A 22,148-nucleotide genomic window follows, 5' to 3' on the forward strand; every position below is an offset into this window, starting at 1 on the left:
CCGTTCCACCTCCGCGTTCAGTCGGAAGTGTCGGCACAAAGACAGTTTCCCCTCAGCGCCTGGAGTGTCCCACTCTGTCTCCCTCTATCTCTCTTTCGAGTCGCTTCAGCCAGATGCAATGCCGAGGGAACAGCAGTTACGGTAAAAAGGGATAAAACGAGTTTGTCTTCTAAGAGGAAGCTGCTTTACCAGGTAATCACCAGTGGACTTACAGCCCAAGAGCCATTGCTGTGCTGTCCGGGGTGAGCAGTTTTAACAGAGCACCTGCTCTGGGAAATGGGCAGCTAGGTTCTTGAGAACACAAAAGCAACAGCGGTGTGCATTCAGTATCTAAGCTGTTCCCTTGTTTTGTCTCATTTAGTATGTGACGTTGGAGCGGGGTTGGTCAGCTGAGTACAACGTCTCTTCCCCTTCTCTCTCTTTCCTCCTGACTGAAAAAAAAAGAGAAGGCTGTGTTGACTGCTGCATCTGCATAACAAAAGGCTGCAGGTTCCAGAGGGCAGGCCTTGCGTGTGCCTGACACAATGAACTGCAGCTGCATTCAGAGGCAACCCGAAGCATTTCAGGCCAAATAGACTGGCAGCGGCGGAGAGGCCACCTCCTTTGTTCAAAGGCATTCCTTCAGATTTGACAGCCAGTCTTGTTCCCTTACTGTTGCATCTCTGTCTAGGTCCCACAACCAGCACACTGGAAGCTCTCCTCTTAAACTTGGGGGTTTGTGTTTATTTTTATGCTGCTGTCACTATAGTGCAAAACTAAACCCATTGGATCATCTTGTCGTAACCGCTGTCAAAGAACACACAAAAAATGGACAAATTTCATCATGGGTTGTTACTGATAGTGTTGCTCAGACTTCTCAGTAGTAGAAGTTACTGCATAGATATGAATACTGGGGGATACTTTTCACCTGTGATGCAAGTTGGGTAGCCTGAGGTGGGTATGGGCCTGTCTTCACTCACTGCAGGACAGACTGATTTTGATTTTGATGGCTGCACCTCACTTAGATTTCATGGGCAAGTTGCCTCCGGGTTAATAATTGTTGATTTGTCTGCATGCTACTTTTGGAGGGTGGGATTTTTTTAGCAGGCTCAGTGCCGATGTTAAAGAAAGCTTTCACCAGCCAAAGCGCCGTACTTACTTAATTTGAAAAGTACCTGGCACATTTCTTGAAACTTTCTATGTGCAGTATCTCCTGTGAGAGCTTCTAGTTTCAGTGATACAGTGGCTAAGTTGTGGATGGAGCTGAAAAAGTTCCTCTCCCCTGTGATTGTCAGAAAGGTAGCATAGCAGATGTTGAGAATGCCATCACCAGAACTATTATTCGTGAATGTGCATGTGGTGCCAGAAAGAAATCCGTAACGTTACCTGAACAACACGGGGCATGGCAATACCCTTCTGTTTTTCGATTGGGTCACTGCTTTTACATGTAGGATCTCACTCTGAACTGTATTGTCCAAACATTTCCATTTCTCGAATCTCATGCTTCCCCAATCATTACGGAATTCTATACCAACTTTTCTTCTCAGTTTAATCAAGTACTCAACTGTTGTAGGTCCCTCAGTTAAGATGAATTCAATAAGATAGCCTTTGCCTTTGCTGCTTCTCTCAGCAGTCAGTCTGAGGGAAGGGAAAACCATTATCGGTCATAGACTACTAGAAGAGACAAGGATAGCCATCTCTCCAATGAACTGAATCCTGAGGCACAAAACCTGTGACGACACAAGCCATCATTGAGTGAATGAAATAGAATCCAAGTACTGTTTGTAGAATTATGAACAACAGTTATTCCAGGCAAACACTTTCCTGATGAAGGGTTTTTGCCCGAAAGATTGATTTTCCTGCTTCCCGGATGCTGCCTGACCCTGTTGTGCTTTTGCAGCACCACACTGTCGACTCTAATCTCCAGCATCCGCAATCCTCACTTTAAACTGATGGCCTGGCTATTCATTTCATTGTTTGTGGGTGCTTGATGCAAACTGACTATCATGTTTCCCATCTTACAGCAGCAAGTTTTAAACTCCACCTTGGGTATAAAATATTCTGAGATGAAATGAAGTTGTGGAAGGTGGACATAAATGGGAATAATTCTTTCTCTGATTTTCCCTGTGTATGCACATCTACTCCATATACCTTTACAGAAATGATACCCTCACTGCTCCTTTTCCTACAGGACAAATTATCTCATAACACAAGGGAAAGGATAAAATGGGGGGTGGAATTCAGTCTCTGTATGAACACTTTCTCACACATCATGAAAACAGGAAACTTGAAAATGGTACGAGAGGAACTTGGATGTGCCTTGGAGGTAAAAAGGCAGGGGGAAAAAGAACAGCAAGATGTTTATTTCTTTCTCTTGCTATTTCTCTTAGATCAATTGCAAGTACAGCAAATTGGTGAACTGGTACTGCAACTCATGCTGCTGCTGGATAATCTCCCCCTTACGTTTTGAGCAACATTCCCTTTATCTTTTCTTTTTATCAGGACCCTGCCACAGTTTGAAGTTGCCCCACAAAATGGGGAGGGCAAGCAACGTGGTGAAGAAATCTCCCCCCCCAAACCCACTCACTTCATCTTCCCTTAGTAATTCCTGAAGGAATCAATACCGTGGATGGAATGCAGAGTGAATTAGCAAGATCCTCACAGGCTGAATTATAGCCAGCAGTGGTTAACAGGAACTGGCAGTTGTGGAAAAGACATAGCAGCTGATCTCTGGCCAGTGGGAAATCTCGAGTGCTAACTCTAATGAGGGAGACAGGGATGCAGACACCAATAGACCAGCTTTAAAACAAAGATCTCAAGTAATTGCTTGAAGCATTGAAATGTCGAAGTCTTACCACAGCATGTATGTATACATATGAGAGTCATTCTTGTGCAAGATTCATTGCTCTGCAGTCTAACATGGAGCATGTGATCAACTCTGTGGCTAGGCCATCTGCATAAGAGGCTATCAATGAAGGGCCTGCCAATTTGGGCCGAAGGGCCTGTTTTTGTGCTGTATCCTTCTATGACTCAATGTTGCACCAGCATTTATAACTCTGATTGAGGTGATTCTAATCACTGTGGAATCGCATGGTGGTTCAGTGATTAGCACTGCTGCCTCACAGCATCAGGAAACCTGGGTTCGATACAAGCCTCATGCGACTGTCTGTGTCTTTGCACATTCTCCCCGTGTCTGCGTGGGCTTCCTCGGGGTGCTCCAGTTTCCTCCCACAATCCAAAGATCTGCAGGTTAGGTGAATTGGCCATGCTAAATTGACCATAGTGTTCAGGGATGTGTAGGTTAGGAGCATTAGTCAGGGGCAAATGTAGAGTAATAGAGCTGGGGAATGAGTCTGGGTAGGTTACTCTTCAGAGGGTCAGTGTGGACTTGGTGGGCTGATGAGCCTGTTTCCACACTGTCAGGATTCTAAAATTCTATAATCAGGATCTGAGTTCCACTGACTCTAAAGTTAATATGACCCCCAGTCTTACAATGGCATCAGATATATGGGCTACAGTTTGCTCTCCCAGTTACAGACTCATTAAGTGACAATGATACAATAGGAGTGATACAATGGTATCACTCTGCCATCCTCTCATCCAGTTACCCACTGTGATACCGAGCTACGGTTTGCCCTCTCAAACCTTGGTTTCTAGAGACTTTCAGTCACAAAAACCTTGTAAATTCCAGGCTCATTACCACCTTAATTCTTTCTTTCACCTTGGTTCATTTCATTAGATGGTGACATCCTTTCTTCCAATGGTGCTGTTTATGGAGAACTCATTCGATGGATGGGACAAGGTGAGGTGGCATTTTTATAAATGATGGGTCAGCTGATGGACTGCTTTGAGTGATGATCTGGGAATGAAGCGAGCAATTTGGTGAGGGAAGGAACCACTTGCAAGGAACAGGAATGAGCCATTTAGTTGTATCATGGCTGATTATTACCACCATCCCATTAACTTGCCTTTCTTTCCCTTAAGTCACCTAAATTTGTCACTCTCAGTCATGAAACTTCCATCCCCGGTGCACACATCCTTTAATGTTTCAGGTTTCCACTACACTTTGCATGATCAAATAGTTAACAGTTTCATTTCAAAATGTCAGAGAAGGAAAGTGTCAGGTGGATAAAGGGCCACGTAACTAGGGAACCAGGTAAATAGGGTGCCAGGTAAGTAAGATCCAAGTAGCGGCAAGATAGAGTGCCATCTGGGCAGAGTGCCATCTGCGGTGGGATAGGGTAGCAGCTGGGTAGGACACCAGGGTGGAAGGTAGCAAGGGTAATTAATGTACAGGGTACCTTGGGATGAGGTGGAGATATTAGGCCGAATATGGAGTAGGGAGGGGGTGTGTCAGGTCTGGGGTGTTTGGGTTTGGCAACGGCAGGGTCAAGTCAGTAGCATGGGAATTGTGGCAGTGAGAAGGATCGGTTTGAGTCTGATCCCACAGGAGGAGGGGAATAAGTGATCCGGTCTGGCAGCAGGGTTATCAGGTTAGACCAGTTCTGATGGCAGGGTGCAGAGTGGGCTGTCGTAGTTGTATGGGCTCCAGCGGTTGTATGGGCTAGCAGCTTGGACTTCGTAGTCCCAGGAATTGTGTTGGATCCCAGTCAAGGGCTGGGGATTGTCTGATCCTGAGAGAGGGGGGATTTTTAATTGGGAAGTGGGGGTGCAAGTGTCAGGTCGCAGTGAGGGTGTGTCAGATCAGGGTTTGAGAAAGTTATAGTCAGGTACGTGTGAGGCAAGAATGGGGTCAGTATAATAGTTACTTAGGAGTGAGAGTGCCTACTTAATAATCTAACCATTCCTGAGCAATTATCTTGCTTACTACCATCAGAACAATCTGAAGACTCCGATTGTTATGGACAGGATTTCAGGTGAAGAGGAATTGCTCAGAGGTAAATTTAATTTCCCAGGCAATTGCTTCCGAGTGTGTTACCATGGAGATCCTTCTCACATTCTGATTGATGCTGGCACAACAACTGACCAGCCAATGTCCCATTACTTGCCTCGTGTGCCTTCTATTTCCTCCTTCAATGCCTCCCATTGCTTTGGCGCAGTTTTCTCTGCAAGGAGCTGCTCCCATTCCACTTGGGCCAAATTGCTTCTTACCTTAATAAAATTAGCCTGTCCCTATTTTAGAGCTGTTACCCCTGACCCATCCTTATCCATTTCCATAACCATGTTAAATCTATCTGAGTTATGCTCACTATCTCCAAAATGTTCCCCTACTGAAACACCTTCCACCTGCCCAGACTTATTTCTGAATATTAGGTCCTGAACTGTCCCCTCTGTCATTGGGCTTTCTATTTTCTGCCTAAAGAAATTCTCCTGGATACAATTTAAGAATTTTGCTGCCTTTCTTGCACTCAGCCTGTCTCCATTAATATTTGGGTAGTAAATTCCACACTACTGCTGTCTCATTATTCTTATATTTCTCTGAAACTTGATTACACATTTGATTTTCTACCTCTCTCTGAATGTTTGGCAGTCTATAGCACACACCCAACAGTGTGCTTTGCTACAAAGCTGGTCCTTTTTTTCTCAAGGAGACTGTGTCCTTGGTTTATTCAGAGGGGTTATAAACAGCTCCCGGCTCCGAGGTGACTAGTTTGGTACAGAGATGAAAAAGGATTTTGAGTGGCCTTTTGTTTATATGTAAACAGATGAGATTTCAGGCCAAAGTGGTCATGTTTTAGAAGTGACCTGTATAATGAGTGGTCAGTTCTGAAAATTAAAGTGAAGCTTGAGGTAGTTCAGCAGTGGACTATGTGAAGAAAAGCTGCTAAACTCTCTCTCCTTCTGCCCTTCTAACTTCATCCGGTAAGCCTCTGTTTCAGTTTACTCTATGATTGAGGGATTTGTGTGTTGGGACTGCTGTGTATATACAGAAGAGTTTGAACAGATTAAGTTCTGTAGGGGTTCTTTATTCAATTCTTTGTATTTCATTGTTTAATTTTGTGAATAAATTTTGGTCTGTTTTAAGTCCTGGTAGTCAACCTAGCTAACTTACTCTGGGCAATTTTCACTGTATGCTTACCAAAACAGGTTACAAAGTTATGGTCTGGGCTGCCTGCTTAGGAATGTTTTGAATGACCTGGCCTAGTCCATAAGGTAAAAACAATGACTGCAGATGCTGAAAATCAAATACTGGATTAGTGGTGCTGGAAGAGCACAGCAGTTCAGGCAGCATCCAACGAGCTATAACTGACCTGCTCCTCTTCTACTCCTGTGGCCTCATTTGATGATCCTTCAAAATATCACCCCACCTCAGTGCTGTAATTCCTTGCTTTTTCAATATTGCAACCATTCACTCTTCTCCATCTTTCCCACCTTTCAACCATCATAGTGATAATATCCTACTCTCGCATAACTATCTGTGTCTTCAGCTCACCTGTCTTATTCCTTGGCTCTTTGTATTGAAATATATTCCATTTAGCCTTACTGAACTCATTTTGTTCTTATTCTAGCCTATACTTCCTCTGTCATACAGATTCAATTCTAATTATAACTAAATTTTAATTCCACCTCAGTTTCTGTCCCCTCTGAACAACTTAGAGTCATAGAGTCATAGAGATGTATCAGCGCGGAAACAGACCCTTCGGTCGAACTCATCCATGCCGACCAGACATCCCAACCCAGTCCTGCCAACACCCAGCCCATATCCTCCAAACCCTTTCTATTCATATACCTATCCAGATGCCTTTTAAATGTTGCAATTGTACCAGCCTCCACCACTTCCTCTGGCAGCCCATTCCATACACGTACCACCCTCTGCTTGAAAAAGTTGCCCCTTAGGTCTCTTTTATATCTTTCCCCTCTCACCCTAAACCTATGTTCTCTAGTTTCCGACTCCCCCACCCCAGGGAAAAGACCTTGCCTAATTATTCTATCTATGCCCCTCATGATTTTATAAACCTCTATAATGTCACCCCACAGCCTCCGACACTCCAGGGAGAACTGCCCTAGCCTATACAACCTCTCCCTATAGCTCAAATCCTCCAACCCTGGCAACATCATGGTAAATCTTTTCTGAATCGTTTCAAGTTTCATAACATCCTTCAATAGGAAGGAGACCAGAATTACACGCAATATTCCAACAGTGGCCTAACCAATGTCCTGTACAGCTGCAATGTAACTTCCTGACCCCTGTACTCAATACTCTGACTAATAAAGGAAAGCCTTCTTCCTCCCTATGAGGATGTTGATCTTGTTCGTTTTCAGATGTAACTTGTCCAATGTAAAAAGATCCCACTTCCCCCAGAAACCATTCAACACCTCAGGAATCTAAAACCCTCTCTCCCACATCATCTCTCAAGCCACCATTCATCTGCTCCATCCTTCTATTCCTAGATTCTCTGCAATGTGACAATGAAAGTCATTTAAAGATGAATACTTCTCCACACCTGCTTTTCAATTTCCTACCTCGCACTGTAAGGTCTTCTTTAAGGACCTCGTTTCTCTTTCTTTCCAAGTCATTGATTCCAATGAGGACCACAAGCTGCAGATATTCTCTCTCCTCTTCCAGAATGCCCTGTAGCTGTTCTGAAATATCTTTGACCCTGGTTACCGGGAGACAAATACCACATTGGAGTCACGTCTATGGGCACAAAGTGCTTGTCAACTCACTAATGAATCCCGAAGAGAGGAGAATTCCAAAGATTTACTACTCAGAGGGGAAAATTCCTCTTCAATACCATCTTAAAAGATTTTATCTTACTTTAGATAGTGCCTCCAGTTCTGGATGTTCCTACAAGGAGAAACATCTTCTTAGCATCTACCATGTTAAGCCCCCTCAGAATATTAAAACATTGTATAACTCTCGGGTAACTGTTAGGATCACTCCCCAACTTACCACAAAGCCCTCAGCATTAACTACACTTCTTGGCACCTTATATACTTCAGACCTCTGACAACCACTCACCCTCAGCCAGGCTCCCCTCCCAACCCACATCCCCTCACCCAATGGACTTAATACCACCCCCACCTTGCCACTTACTTAAGCCTCCAGCTGGTCCTGTCTTTCCTGTCTCTCACCAGACGACCTGAACATCCCATCCTGATCCTGCCATCCTACTCATCCACAACACCCCCACTACAGTGCCCACAACCTGCATTGGCCTCAACAAATCCCTCCCCTCAGCTTGCCCAGACATATCTTCCACTGGACCTGACATATTGATAGCCACCCCCACCCCCACACCTGACCTAATAAGACTCCACTATTGGTTCTGACAAGCCCCTTTCACACAGCTAGACCCAATACACCCTTTCCCTGATCCTGACATGCACTACGCGCTCTATCGGTTTCTTGGCATTGCTACCCAAATGGCATCCTATCTGTCTGGCACCCTGCAGCTCCATACTTGGCACTCTAAGCCCTTAACCAATTGCCACCCTAACCCTACACCTACCTTACACACTTATCCTTTCAGAACAGATGTCAAGTTGACTGGCAAAGCAGACACATGGCAGTAGTGGAGTTGGGTTTGGGCTGCTAGCATTATCAGTAATGTCTGTGTTGGCGAGGTCCAGCGAGCACTCATCGTGGTGAGGGGTATCAGTGGAGGCGAGATGGCACTGAAGAGTTGGAACTTTTGTTCCAACAGCAGTGGCAATGTGGCAAAGGGGTCTTGTACCTGGTCACCAGACCCATGGCAGAGCACTTAACAAGAAGAACTGTAAAGGTGAACACGCTTTCTTTATTTCTTAATTTTTCTGCCTTTATATTTTATGTCTTGATTTAATTTTCTGTGTTTTTAGATGGCGACAGAGAATGGCAGCACTATAAATACTTTTAATTATATTTCTTAACAAAATACACGTGACACTAAATCAAATCAAATCAATGCTGTTGGATATTTAAATCTTGGAACATGGCAACTGGCTGCTGCAACACGGTGTGTGGTATGACTTCCCCTGACTATCCTGCACTGGGAGGGAACTGCTTGATTTCAGGTACACTGCGAATTTCTGAAGAAATTGTGCTCTGAATTCTCTGAATTGTGCTAGAAATGTTGACATAAAGTAAGGAGCAATCTGTTTGTAGTTGCCACTCCTCAGATTATCTGGACCAATGCATGTTACAATAAGATGACCCTCCATTTTTTCTGAACTTCAATGTGTGTAGGTCTAACCTGCTCAATATTTTTCCACAAGACCACTCCATCAGCTCATGAATCATCCGAATGAACCTTCTCTCTGAACTTTCCAGTGCAAGTATATCAGAGGCCAAGTATGCACATATTTTAAGTGCAGTCACACCAATGCCCTGTAGAGATGTAGTGAGGCTTCATTCTCTTTGGAATAAATATCCCATTTGCCTTGCTAATTACTAGCTGTATCTCAATGCTATCTTCATGTGATTCCTGAACAAGGACACTCATAGCAGTTGTCACTGCAGCTTCTCTGTATTTGTAAGATTTTTCTGTGTTTCAAATTTTTGCGTGTTGCAGTACCAAACACTGCTAATTTGTGATTGAGATTAGACTGCTGTTAGCAATCCTTCTTTCTTGACCATGTCAAACAGCCTGTTCACTTAGCAGCTGTAGAGGATAAACCACTTGTGAATCTGAACAAGAAAAGGCATTTGTCTTAACAACAGGATATTGCGTAATAGCATTTGTCACAATGATGAGTGAAGAATTTTTTATTCAACCTATTTTTCTAATTAACTTAGAGATGTTATTCATTGCTGTTGGCACTGATGGGACTTAAATCCAAGTGTCTCTGGTCTAGGGGCAGAGACACTACCACTGTGTCACAACAAGACCCCTCTAAGTAGGGCAGCAGTGGGTACTGCAGTTGCTGGAGATTAGAGTCAAGATTAGAGTCGTGCTGGAAAAGCACAGTAGGTCAGGCAGCATCCAAGGAGCAGAAAAATCAACGTTTTGGGCAAATGCCCTTCATCAGGAATTCCCTCCTGATGACGGGCTTTTGCCTGAAACGTCGATTTTTCAGCTATTACCATTAAGACTAATTGGAGCCGGGGTGACATAGCTGACCCCATTGAGATATAGTGCGAGTCTGACTGATTCTCTACCCGTGGCTATGTGACATCATCAGATTGAGGCAAGTTTAATGCAGTTTCCAACATTACCCCTTCCAGAACTATTACCCTAATACAATATGCCAAATTGAACAACCAAAAAATTCCACATATTCTTTTCCATCTGCTAAATTCTTGCCCACACGCTTAACCTATCTATACCTCTTTGTAAACCTTTTTGTGACATTTTCACAATTTGTTTTCTCACCCATCTTCGAATTATTACTAAATTTGGCAGCAATGATAGCCCCTTCATCCAAGTCATTGCAATAGATCATAAATAGTTGAGACCCTGGTGCTGAGTCCTGTTAGCACTTGTTCCAGATTGCAATGCTGGGAATGATTAGTTTATCCCACTGTCATTTTCTCCTGTTAGTGTGAATAGAGGATTGGCTACCTAATGCTGTGTATTACCTTCAGCAAAATTATTTTGTGCAATAAACTTTCTATCTTGTGCAATAAACTATCAAATGCAATTTGGAAATGATATATTCTACAACTATTGGTAGCCCTTTATTCACCCTGCTTATTATATCTTCAAATAGCTCTATTAAGTTTATGAAACTTAGCTGAAACAAGTTGTATTTCATTAAAATTGTATTGTATTATGGTTTTCTAAATGTACTTTCTTCAAAATGGATTTCAGCATTTTTCTAATGATAAATGTTCTTCCTATCTGTCTCATTTTTTGAACAGAGATATTAAATTTGGGTTTTCTAATCTGCGAGAACATATCCAGAAATTTTAGAAGATTATAATTAATGCATTCATTATCTGAGCAGTCACTTCTTTAAATAACCTAGAATGCATGTCATTGTATCCAGGGAACCTGCCAGCCTTCAGCTCATTAAGTACATTTTCATAGTGATTATGATTGTAATACATTCCTGCTTACTTTTCTCTCTTGATTTCTTCCAAATTGCAGGAAAATGGCATTGGAATCCTAACTCAGTCACAATGCCCTGATTCATTTATTTTAAAGAGGTTGAAACTTGTTTCAGACAGAGACCCTGACCCTCCAGCCACTGTTTCCCTCGACCCTGATTCAAATGATGGTGGATGGAAGGACAATGTGAACTCAGTACTCCAATTTGCACACGGTGTAAAGTGGGGACAAAAACATTGTCCTCAGTACCTGTTACGTGTACAACCCATAACAGATAAAGTATAGTCACTCCCATCATACCTGGAATTGATAAGGTGAATGAAATGTATGATGTGGTATATATCCAGAGCATGCCCTCTATACATAATGAGATGGTAATATTGGATGAAAAGCATGTTTTCCTTAATGTGCAGACCACAAAGCTGTTTATGAATGTGGAAAAAATTGCATTTTGTTTACAGCTGCCTAAATTGGACTCTTTTTTTTATTATAAAACAGCGAATCAACTTCAAACTTTGATCCAGCCTTCAGCGGTTGTGGAGACAGGATGCCAATAAAGGCTTTTGGTGTTGCTGGGAATTCCATTTCTGCTAATCAGGGGAATGGGGAGCAGAATTTTAGCTTATGCTGCTGGATGTGATGTGACTTTTAGTTGTTATGGTAAAGGGTGATAGCCTCTGTCATATTTCATGCTGTTGCTTGTTTGTTAGCACACAGCAGATGTTGAAACCATGTAAATCTTTATATCCATTACCTGTACGTACAACTGAGCAGAACCCTGCTTCTGTGGTGAGTTTGTGTGAGTTGTTTCCTTATAGAATGATTGATGACATGCTGCTCAGTGTCTACATTGGTATCAGTAGTCATTCGTTTACCAATGAGTCAAGGGGTATTGATGACAATGGATTTGTTTTCAAATCAGATTGGAGTTTGCCTACCGCTACTGCAGAAAAATATTGGCATTAAGATGTTACATAATTGCAGGTCTCACGCAGTGTGCAGCTTGTTAAATGCTGACTGGTCACCCTCTGCTCACTACGTGACGTGAATATGTATGGAGCAGCTACAGATACAACAAAAGTATGAAAAAATGCATTCTTATTCCAGTAAATTAAGTTCATTTAATGTAATCAAACTGCAGGAAGTAGTTTTACTCATTTACACCAACAGTGGTCGTAGATCTGAACTGCCTCTATATGCTGCAGGCTAATAATGGCAGTATAATTAATTCACATCACTTATTCAGGTAATCATATTAAAAATTTAGTGCAAGTGTGGAGTTGCAGCAGAGTTTTCCAGGTCTGGGGTTCTGAGGATTAAACTGATTCTGAGGCAATCTTCCATACTCCACAGACTCTTACTTCTACCTCAGGCCTACACCTAGGGATTTTAAAGTGTCCAGGGTCTGTGACCTCATTTTAAATTGCTTTTGTGGCCTTTGATTTCGCTTACTGCAGTGGTGTATTGTGATGCCCACTCGCGACTGTGACATTCGATAGCAGCTGTTAGTATTTCTCGAGTTTTTCACTTTTTCAGCATTTTAATTCTGCACCAATTTAAAAAAAACGTTTTTCCCTTCCCACCAGGGGATGTCGATTTTATTCACAGAGCCTTTGGCGTTCATTTGCCCTCTGTGGCTGGACCCTTGTTCTGTTAGGTCGTGCAGTCAGTATGTCAGCAAAACCTAAGAGAAAATCTCAAGCTGTAATCACCGTCTCATATTGTTTTAAGAACAAAGAACAAAACTGCACAGAAACAGGCCCTTTGGAACTTCAAGCCTGTGCCAACACATTTTGCCCTTCCATAATAAAATTTCTTCACTTACAGGATCCGTATCTCTCTATTCCCTTCACATTCACGTGTTTGTCCAGGTGTTTCTTGAATGCTGCAATTATATCTGCTTTCCACCACCTCCTCTGGGTGCACATTCCACTTACTCACCACCCTTTAGTGAAAACCTTGCCTTGCACATTTCTTTTAAATATCCTCACCCTCCACACCTTTAACCTGTGTCCACTCCTCCACCCTGGGAAAAAAGCCTGGTACTTTCCACTCGATCCATGCCATTCACAATCTTATAAGTTTCTATCAGGTCGTCCCTCAACCTCCTGCGTTCTAGTGAAAACAAACCCAGTCTATCCAACCTTTCTTCATAGCTAAAATCCCCCATACCTGATGACATCCTGGTAAACCTTTTCTGTACCCTCTCCAAAGCATCCACATCCATCTGGTAGTGTGGTGACCAGAATTGTATGTAATTTTCCAAGTGTGGCCTAACTAAAGTTCTATAAATTTGCAGCGTAATTTGCCTATCCTTATACTCAATGTCCCTTCCAATGAAGGCAAGCATGCCAAAGGCCTTTTTTACTACCTTACCTACCTGCACTGCCCCCTTCAGGAATCTGTCGACCTGCACACCCAGATCCTTCTGCATATCAATACTCCTATGCATTCTGCCATTCACTGTATAATTTCCACCTGTACTTGACCTTCCAAAATGCATCACCTCACATTTTTCCAGATTGAACTCGACCTGCTATTTTATGCCCATGCCTCCAACTGATCTATATCCTGCTGTATCCTGACAATCCTCCTCACTGTCCACAACTCCACCAATCTTTGTATCATCCGCAAACTTACTAATTAGACCAGCCACGTTGTCCTCCAAATCATTTATGTAGACCATGAACAGCAGAAGTCCCAGCACTGATCCCTGTGGAACATCACTAGTCACAGCCCTCCATTCCGAAAAGCATCCTTCCACTACTACCCTCTGTCTCCTATAGCTAAGCCAGTTCTGTACCCATTTTGCCAGCTCACCCCTGATGCCATCTGACTTCACCTTTTGTACCAGTTTACCACGAGGGACCTTGTCAAAGGCTTTTCTGAAGTTCATGTAGACAACATCAACATCACCCATTTTTCATTCATCAATCATCTTTGTCACCTCCTCAAAAAACTCAATCAAGTTAGTGAAGCACACCCTACCCTGCACAAAACCATGCTGTCGATCGCTAATAAGTTAATTTGCTTCTCAACGCATATAGATCTTGTCCCTGAGAATCTTTTCTAATAAGTTCCATGCCACCAACATGAGGCATACAGGCCTGTATTTCCAGAATTATCCCTGTTACTCTTCTTAAACAATGGGACAATACTGGCTCTTCTCCAGTCCTCTGGGACCTCACCTGTGGCCAAAGAGGATTCAAAGATGTCTATCTGTCAATGCTCCAGCAATTTGTTCTCTTGCTTCCCTCTATATTCTGGGATAGATTCCATCAGGATCTGGGGACTTATCAATCTCAATACTTTTTATGATGTGCAACATCTCTTCATTTTTAATAGCAACTTGGCTTAGAAATTTGACACACTCTTCCCTGAGATCATCCTTCAATAATTCTTCCTTTTTGGTGAATACCGACTCTGAGTATTCATTTAGGATCTCACCTATCTCTTCTGGCTCCACATATAGATTCTCTCCTTTGTCCTTTGGTTTGACCAACACATTCCTTGGCTACCCTCTTGCTTTTTATAGGTGTATAAAAAACCTTGGGATTCTCTTTAATCCTGCTTGCTAACACTTTATCATGACCCCTTTAACCCTTCTAATTCCTTATTTAAGCTTTCTCCTACTTTGCTTAAATAATTCAAGGGCTTTGTCAGTTCCCACCCTCCTAGACCTTACATATACTTTCTTTTTCTTTTTGATCCAGGTCATAATATCTCTGGATATCCAAGGTTCATGTACATTGCCACACCTATTCTTCATTCTTGCAGGAATGTGCCATTCCTGAACTCTTATCAATTGCTGTTTGAAATATGCCCACATGTCCAATATGGATGCACCCTCAAACAGCAGCCTCCAATCAAACATCACTGGTTCCTGCCTAAAACTGTTACAGTTTGCCTTCCCCAGTTTAACACCTTCACCTGAGGACTGCCGTTATCCCCATCCATGATTACCTTAAAATTCATGGTATTATGGTCACTACTTCCGAAATGCTGCCCCAATGAAATTTCACTCACCTGGCCAGGCTCCATTCCAAACACCAGGTCCAGTATAATCCCTTCCCTGGTTGGACTTTTTACATACTGTATCAAGAAACCCTCCTGAATCATCCTTACAAATTCTGACCCATCTAAGCCCCAGCACAATGTGAGTCCCAGTCAATATAAGGGTTAGTAAAAAATCACCCACCATAACAACCTAGCTGCTTTTACATCTTTCCAAAATCTGTCTGCATATTTTGTCCTCTATTTCCCATTAGCTGTTGTGAGGCCTGTCATATAACCCCAGCATTGTGATTCCACCTTTCCTATGTCTGAGTTCTACCCATATTGCCTCACTTCATGTGTCCTGTGATGTATTCTCCCTCAGTACAGCTGTGAGATACTCCTTTACCTGTAATGCAACTCCCTACCCCTTTTACATCCCTTTCTATCACACCTGAAACATCTAAATCCTGGAACATTCAGCTGCTAGTCCTGTCCCTCTTTCAGTCCAGTCTCTGTAATCACAATATTGTCACAGTACTAAGCACAATTCTAAGGTTAACTACCTTGCCTATTATACTTCTTGTATTGGAACACATGTATTTCAGTCCACCTCCCTGCTTTTCCTCCTGCTTGTTATCTGGGATGGCCTTCCACGATGCTCTTCACACCTGCACTGATGGCGAAATCTACTCCCAAAATGTAAATAAGCGATGTCTCAGCACCCTGTGGTTGGAATTTTATCAAAGAGTTTGAGGGTCTCAGACTCCATCTTACCTCAGGATCTTTTGAAGCATGACACCCTTGCTTGTGTATATGTCCTTGAAGCTTATCACTACCTTCCCTGCAGTTCACAATACTTGCAAGTTTTGAAATTGTGCCCGACACATCCAGTTGAGGTTATTAGCATAGGTCATAAATGCAATCATCCCAATCTGGACCCTTGGAGTATCCCACTACGTATCTTCTCTTTCTTATCACGCCATCAACTTCACATCTGTGCTACCAGAGTTCCTCTTTCTTGCATGGGTTTTATATTTGTGGATGTGACACTTGTTTAGGAAGTTATCACATGCTTTTGGAAGTCTGTCTCTATCCCATCAGTGTGCTAGATTCATCATCTTCATTGTTGGCTAATCAAGAAACATAATCATGTTAGTTAAATATGATTACCTTGAACAGGTCTCTGCTGATACCTTTTGACTGTCAGTTTTGTGCAGCTTGTCAGCTTGAAGAAACTAAGGACCAAAGCCTAAGGCTGGGGGTGTTTCTGGACTCACCGTGGATGCAGCACAATCTCCATAATCTTTACAATTTCTGTTTTTAGCTCTGTCCCTAGACCAATGAATATACATTGTAATGTGGCTAGGGTTCAATAATTTTTAGTTTTAAAGTCGACCGAATGTGAGATCTAGACAAGATGGTGGCTTGTGACAATGTTACCGGAGTAGTAATTCAGGACACTAGAATAATGTTCTGAGGACATACATTCAAATCCCTCCCAGGCAGATGGTGAAATTTTAATTACAGAAAAAAATCTGGAATAAAAGAAATCTAGTGGAGACCCATGCAACCACTTTCAGTTGTTAGAAAATCCCAGCTGGTGACTAATATCCTTTAGGGAAGAAAATCTGCCATCCTTATCTGGTCTGGCCGACATGCAAATCCAGATTCACAGCATTATGGTTGAGTCTTCATTGTCATCTGGGCAATTTATGCTGGGCAATATTTACTGACCTAGTCAGCAATGCTCACATTCCAGGAACAAATAAGCAATTAAACCACAAGATTTCATGTTAGAATAGGAAAGCAATCTAATTCTAACACCCCAAATTAACATGTGACAAAAATGGGTAATGAATTGTGACAGAACATACCATAACACACCTCAAACAGCAAATGTGATAAAAATTAATGCCACAAATTTCTCAGCAACATCCCTCCAGATGTTAATGAATTGGTGCATCATTGAATCTCATTAAACTTCACAAGGGATCACAACTCTTCATTTCTGTTCATCTGGCCTTGAAACCTCCTCTAAATAATCTCTTAGTTATGAATTGCCTTGATGATGGCTTCTGTCTGGTTGGTCACTTCCTTTCCTGGGTCTGTGTTGCTAGAATGTTTAAACAGCACTCCGATACTCATTTACAAGCAGAAATCCAACATTTCATCAACTGCTAGCTTCACTAAGCTAAAATGGTCCCTGGGCTTTTAGCTGAGCTCCAATCTTGCTCTGTTGCATCCAGTAAATATTGCTTGTAGGCCTTTCAACTCACACTCTCATTTGCAGCAAGGGCACAATGCTTCTTGTAAGCTGTGCTCAGTTTGCAAGACTGTGTTGCACCTCACTGCAGAGAACTGCTCAACGTTGGATGCTGCCTGAACTGCTGTGCTCTTCCAGCACCACTAATCCAGTATCCTGCTTTGGCATTTCGCTGAGCCCTCACCGCAGAAAACCTATGTAGATCAGCTGCCTTTAACAGCACAATAACCAGCAGCACTGCCTAACATGCTTCTGTCTTTGTCTGTCTTCTACAATTAAGAGTGAGCCTGAATCTGTTCCTCAGCAATCCCTGACTGTTTTGTGTGACCTAATGAAAACCTTGTAATAAGCTGCTTCTCTATCAGGAGGCAGAATAAAATGTTCCCACTTTACAAGTCTTTGCTATGATTGTTCTTTGAATGTTACATTCTCACAGAATGCTGGAAGTGGACTTCACCACAGCTCTTTAAGTTTGTTTTTACATTTTCCCTAATTCCACCAAAGCGCTATGTTGTTTTAGTTCAGGGTAACTACTACCAGGATGAATCATAAAAGATGTTGTCACCACATCATTAGCACCTTACTTAAATGTGCCTTCCTGAATCTTTCCGTCATCAGCATCCACTGGAGCTTTCACGGTTTTTGGCAGAAGTGTGTGGTGCTAATCCTGTTCTTCGCCTTGCCTCATGATACCACACAGAACGTGACTGAAAAACCACAAAGGTATTACTGAAGCAACTTTTCAAGCCATATAGAGCCTTCGAATTCTTTAGTCTGGTCTCTCTTTTAAACATTTTAAATGTAACAGGCTCCTTATCAGATCCCACAATGTCCCTAAACAATGCAAATATTGCTGTTTATGCAGTTCCCGCTCTTAAAGCATATTTTTATACTGCATGACTGGGGGGACTTGGGCAGAAGTGGTCATTGAACTGAAATTGAATTGATATAAATATGGCTGGATGTTTTAGAGTATTGCATAACTATACTTGTAGTCTACAGGAAAAACATTTTCCCCAGACATTAATTACGTATGGTAGAACAAGGTATGTGAAGAAAGTATACAATGGCAAAATTGCATTTTCTCATTTCATGCCTTTTGTACAAAGTTATCAGTTAGTCATATGGAAGGGGTGATACTAAGAAGTATTTTAAATGTTATTTTGGAGTTGCTGCTGAAATGTACTTGCAAGATCTCTGTCAGGCTCTATTCCTGATATAGATGGACAAGATGCATGGCCTTTGTCTGGCAGTGTTCCTTAATGGTGTAGCTGAGACTGTAAGCCTCCTTAAGTACTGAATAAAACCCGCAGTTGTCACGGGAACAGCAACCTATTTGCGTCAGATGAAATCAAAGCAGAACTGTGCCACACTAAGTGACTAGCGTTAATAATAGCAAGCTATCAAATCTGCCTTCACTAGAGTGAACCATAGGGAACAAGCAGGAGCATTGGGCTGAGGAGGATGCAGTCATGTGCAACATTGTTGAGCTTGACCAGTGCAAAGGACAAAAAGGCTGGAAGGTTATAGCGAACGCAGCTTTACCTTATTAAGATATGTGTTTGGAGCTGTACTTGAAAATGTGAACACTTTCTCCACAGTCCATCCTTCCAACTGAAATGACTTTTCCAATTTACAGGCAGCATTATAATGGTGGTTGGGGTTGTGGTTTTGTATTGCATGGTGTGAGTGTATTCATCGAAAATAAAACAATTTTGTTTTATGTTTTAATATCCATGAATTCTTTTCACAACCTAAGTACAATCGGTCTTGCTATGAACACTTCCTCCTGAGTAAATATTACAATCTTAGGCAGGAAAACCCTGCAGTACAGCGACATCCCACAGACTGGAATATCAGGTTAATCTACTTTTGCTTCGGTGTAATGATGGCCAAAGCACGGATCTTCGCCTCATTTATTACCATCATCCTAGCTAAACGGCGAGAGCAGGTGGGCAGGTTCATGCTGGAGTTCCCTACCCCTGATAATCAAACAAGTGGTGCTTTTCCATGAATGACATGCCCCTGGGTCCTGCTGCAAGAGAACCATTGGGGTTGACGAAAACATGGGTAGTAACAAAAGTCAGGCAGATATGCATTAGTTGACAATTATACAAGATGGGCTAAGGGCTCTTGTGATGAGATGGTTATGTCCCCAGCTTTGATTCAGAAGTTGGGTTCAAGCCTCACCTATCCAAGAGATGTTTGAAGAGGTTGATTAAAAATATCTACAATATGGCAAATCTTCTCATTTGTGGATATCAATTGGAAATAATACCTGATGGAATAGGCACCGAAAAGAAACTAAAAGACTAATGAATGCTGGCCCTTACATTTAGCAGACTGGAGCTATGCTTCCAGCTATGCTTCGGCTGCATGAAGCCCTAGCTAGACCATACCTGTGAGCAGTTCCAGGCTTTCAGAAGGATTTCTTGGCCTTTTAAGGATTGACCCTTGGACTTCAAGGGTTAAATAATGAGGGGTGGTTATGAAGATCCAAGGTTATATTTCCCAGAATTTAGAAGTTTATTGAGTTTTTAAAATATTAAGGGAAACCAATAGGAGTGGATAGAGAGAAATTATTTCTGCAGGTTGTGGAATTTAAGACTGAGAGACATCATCTAACTATTAGAGCTAGATCATTTGGGAATGAAAATGGAAAATGTCGTACAAGGATGTAAGGGTCTGAAAGGGTTAATGGTTGGAAGTGTACTAAGCACTGCCTAATATGATGATGTTATATGAATTTGGGTGAAAGAACAGCTTCTGACATCAAAACAGTAAGACCTTATGTCTAGTTCTTCATATTCTGAGTAACAATGCCTATCAAATAAATGTAACTTGTATCGAGTTACCATCATGCAATAAACTACATCTTGTTTAAGACAAGAGCTTCTTCTCATTTGACTACCAGAAGGTTTTCCTCTACCACACTAACTGCATGCCTAACGTATCAGATCTAAGGTCTGCTGTCCTACTGCATCCAATTGTGATGGGCAGTTAGACAACCAGCAGGAACTGAGTGAAAGAATTGAAGACTTGAGCTCCAGAACAAGCTGCGCCATTAACTGTGCTATTGCATTACAGCTATAACACTGTTATGTACCTGACAATGTGAGAGATTGCCCGGGTATGGTCTGTGCACAGAAAGCAGGACAAATCTGACAAAGTCAATTTCAATCTACTCTCAATCATCAGCAAACTGGCAAACTGACAGAAGGGGTCATCAACAGTGCTACCAAATGGCACTTGCAAAGTAATAAACTCCTTAATGAAATTCAGTTTGGTTTTGGACAGGGCCACTCAGCTCCTGATCTCGTTACAAAATTAGTCCAAGCATTAATAAAAATGAGCTAACCTCTTGAGATAAGTTGCAAATGACTACCTAAAAGACCAAAGCCCATTGGAATGAGTGTAACCAACTTAACTAACTTAACTGAGCATCAAAAGCTCAGTCAAAACTGAAGTCAATAGGAATCAGGATGAAAAATATCTGCTGGTTGGAGTCATACCTGGCAAACGGGAAGATGGAGGTTAATCATCTCAGCTCCCGGATATTTCTGCAGGTGCTCCTCAGAGTAGTGTCCTCGGCTCAACCATCTTCGGCTCCTTCATCAATCACCTTGCCCCCATCATAAGGTCAATAATGAAGATATTCGCTGATGATTATACAATGTTCAGCACTGTTCACAACTCCTCAGAAACTGAAGCAGTCCCATGTCCAAATTCAATAAAATCTGGCCAAAATCCAGGCTAGGGAAGAAAATTGGCAAGTAATATTCGCGTCATTCAAGTACTCGTCACTGACGTGATTCGATAGGAGAAAATCTAATAAGCCCCCTGTTATGTTCAATTATATTACCATTGCTGAACCTTCCACTATCCACATCCTGGGAATAAACATTGATCAGAAACTGAACTGGACCAGCCTGATAAATACTGTGGCTACAAGAACAGGTCAGAGGCTAGGAATTCCTTGTTGAATCAACCTCCTCTTGGCTCCCCAAAGCCTGTCCACTATCTACAGGTCACAAAGCAGAAGTGTGATGGAATACTGCCCACTTGCCTGGGTGAGTGTAGCTCCAACAACTTTTAAGAAGCTTGACACCATCCAGGACAAAGCAGTTCAGGGGAATATAAATGATGATTGTCAACATTCTCCCCCTTGACTATGGCATGACACGACAGCAGTCTATGCCATTTCCAAGATGTACTGAAGTAGCACATGGAAGGACAATAGAGCGGCACGATGGTTCAGTAGTTAGCACTGTAGCCTCACAGCGCCAGGGACCCAGGTTCAATTACAGCCTCGGGCAACTGTCTGTATGGAGTTTGCTGGTTCTTCTTGTGTCTGTGTGGGTTTCTTCCGGGTGCTCTGGTTTCCTCCCACAGTCCAAAGATGCGCAGGTTAGGTGAATTGGCCATGCTAAATTGTCCATAGTGTTAGAATCATTAATCAGAAGGAAATGGGTCTGGGTGAGTTACTCTTCAGAGGGTCAGTGTAGACTTGTTGGGCTGAAGGGCCTGTTTCCACACTGTAGGGAATCTAATCTAATAGCAGTAGATGCATTTGAGTACCAACACCTGCAAATACCCCTTCAAGCAACACATCCTGACTTGAATTTCTTAAACAGTCACTGGGACAAATAGTTCCAAGCCGATTTTCCTAAATTGTAGGTCCCTTCAATCCAAGAAGACAGTTCACTACCATCTTCACCAGTGTAGCTAGAGCTGTATAATAAAGGTTGGTTTTGCTAAAGGAGTCCACGCCCCTTGAAATAGTTAAAGAAAACAAAACCCTATAGATCCCAATCGGAAAGACGGTGGTGGAAGCAAATCCACCAGATGTGACTTATGCCCTGATGAGCTGTGTGAAGGTCTGTCATACTACAGGAAAAACTTCGACATATTGACATGCCACAGTGACATGTTTTCTTGGGTGAAATACCACTGTTGGTCTTTGGTCTGAATGCTGC

General features: G+C 42.3%; 1 long non-coding RNA gene across 1 annotated transcript; it reads left to right on the forward strand.

Moving 5' to 3' along the window:
• Positions 1-106: 106 nt before the first annotated feature.
• Positions 107-19,668, forward strand: LOC140487895 (uncharacterized). Its single transcript, XR_011962961.1, has 4 exons — positions 107-192; positions 3,719-3,781; positions 8,743-8,937; positions 11,412-19,668. It is a non-coding gene; the product is annotated as an uncharacterized lncRNA (long non-coding RNA).
• Positions 19,669-22,148: the final 2,480 nt, after the last annotated feature.

This window comes from Chiloscyllium punctatum, chromosome 17, assembly GCF_047496795.1.
Source record: "Chiloscyllium punctatum isolate Juve2018m chromosome 17, sChiPun1.3, whole genome shotgun sequence".
Lineage (NCBI taxonomy): Eukaryota > Metazoa > Chordata > Chondrichthyes > Orectolobiformes > Hemiscylliidae > Chiloscyllium > Chiloscyllium punctatum.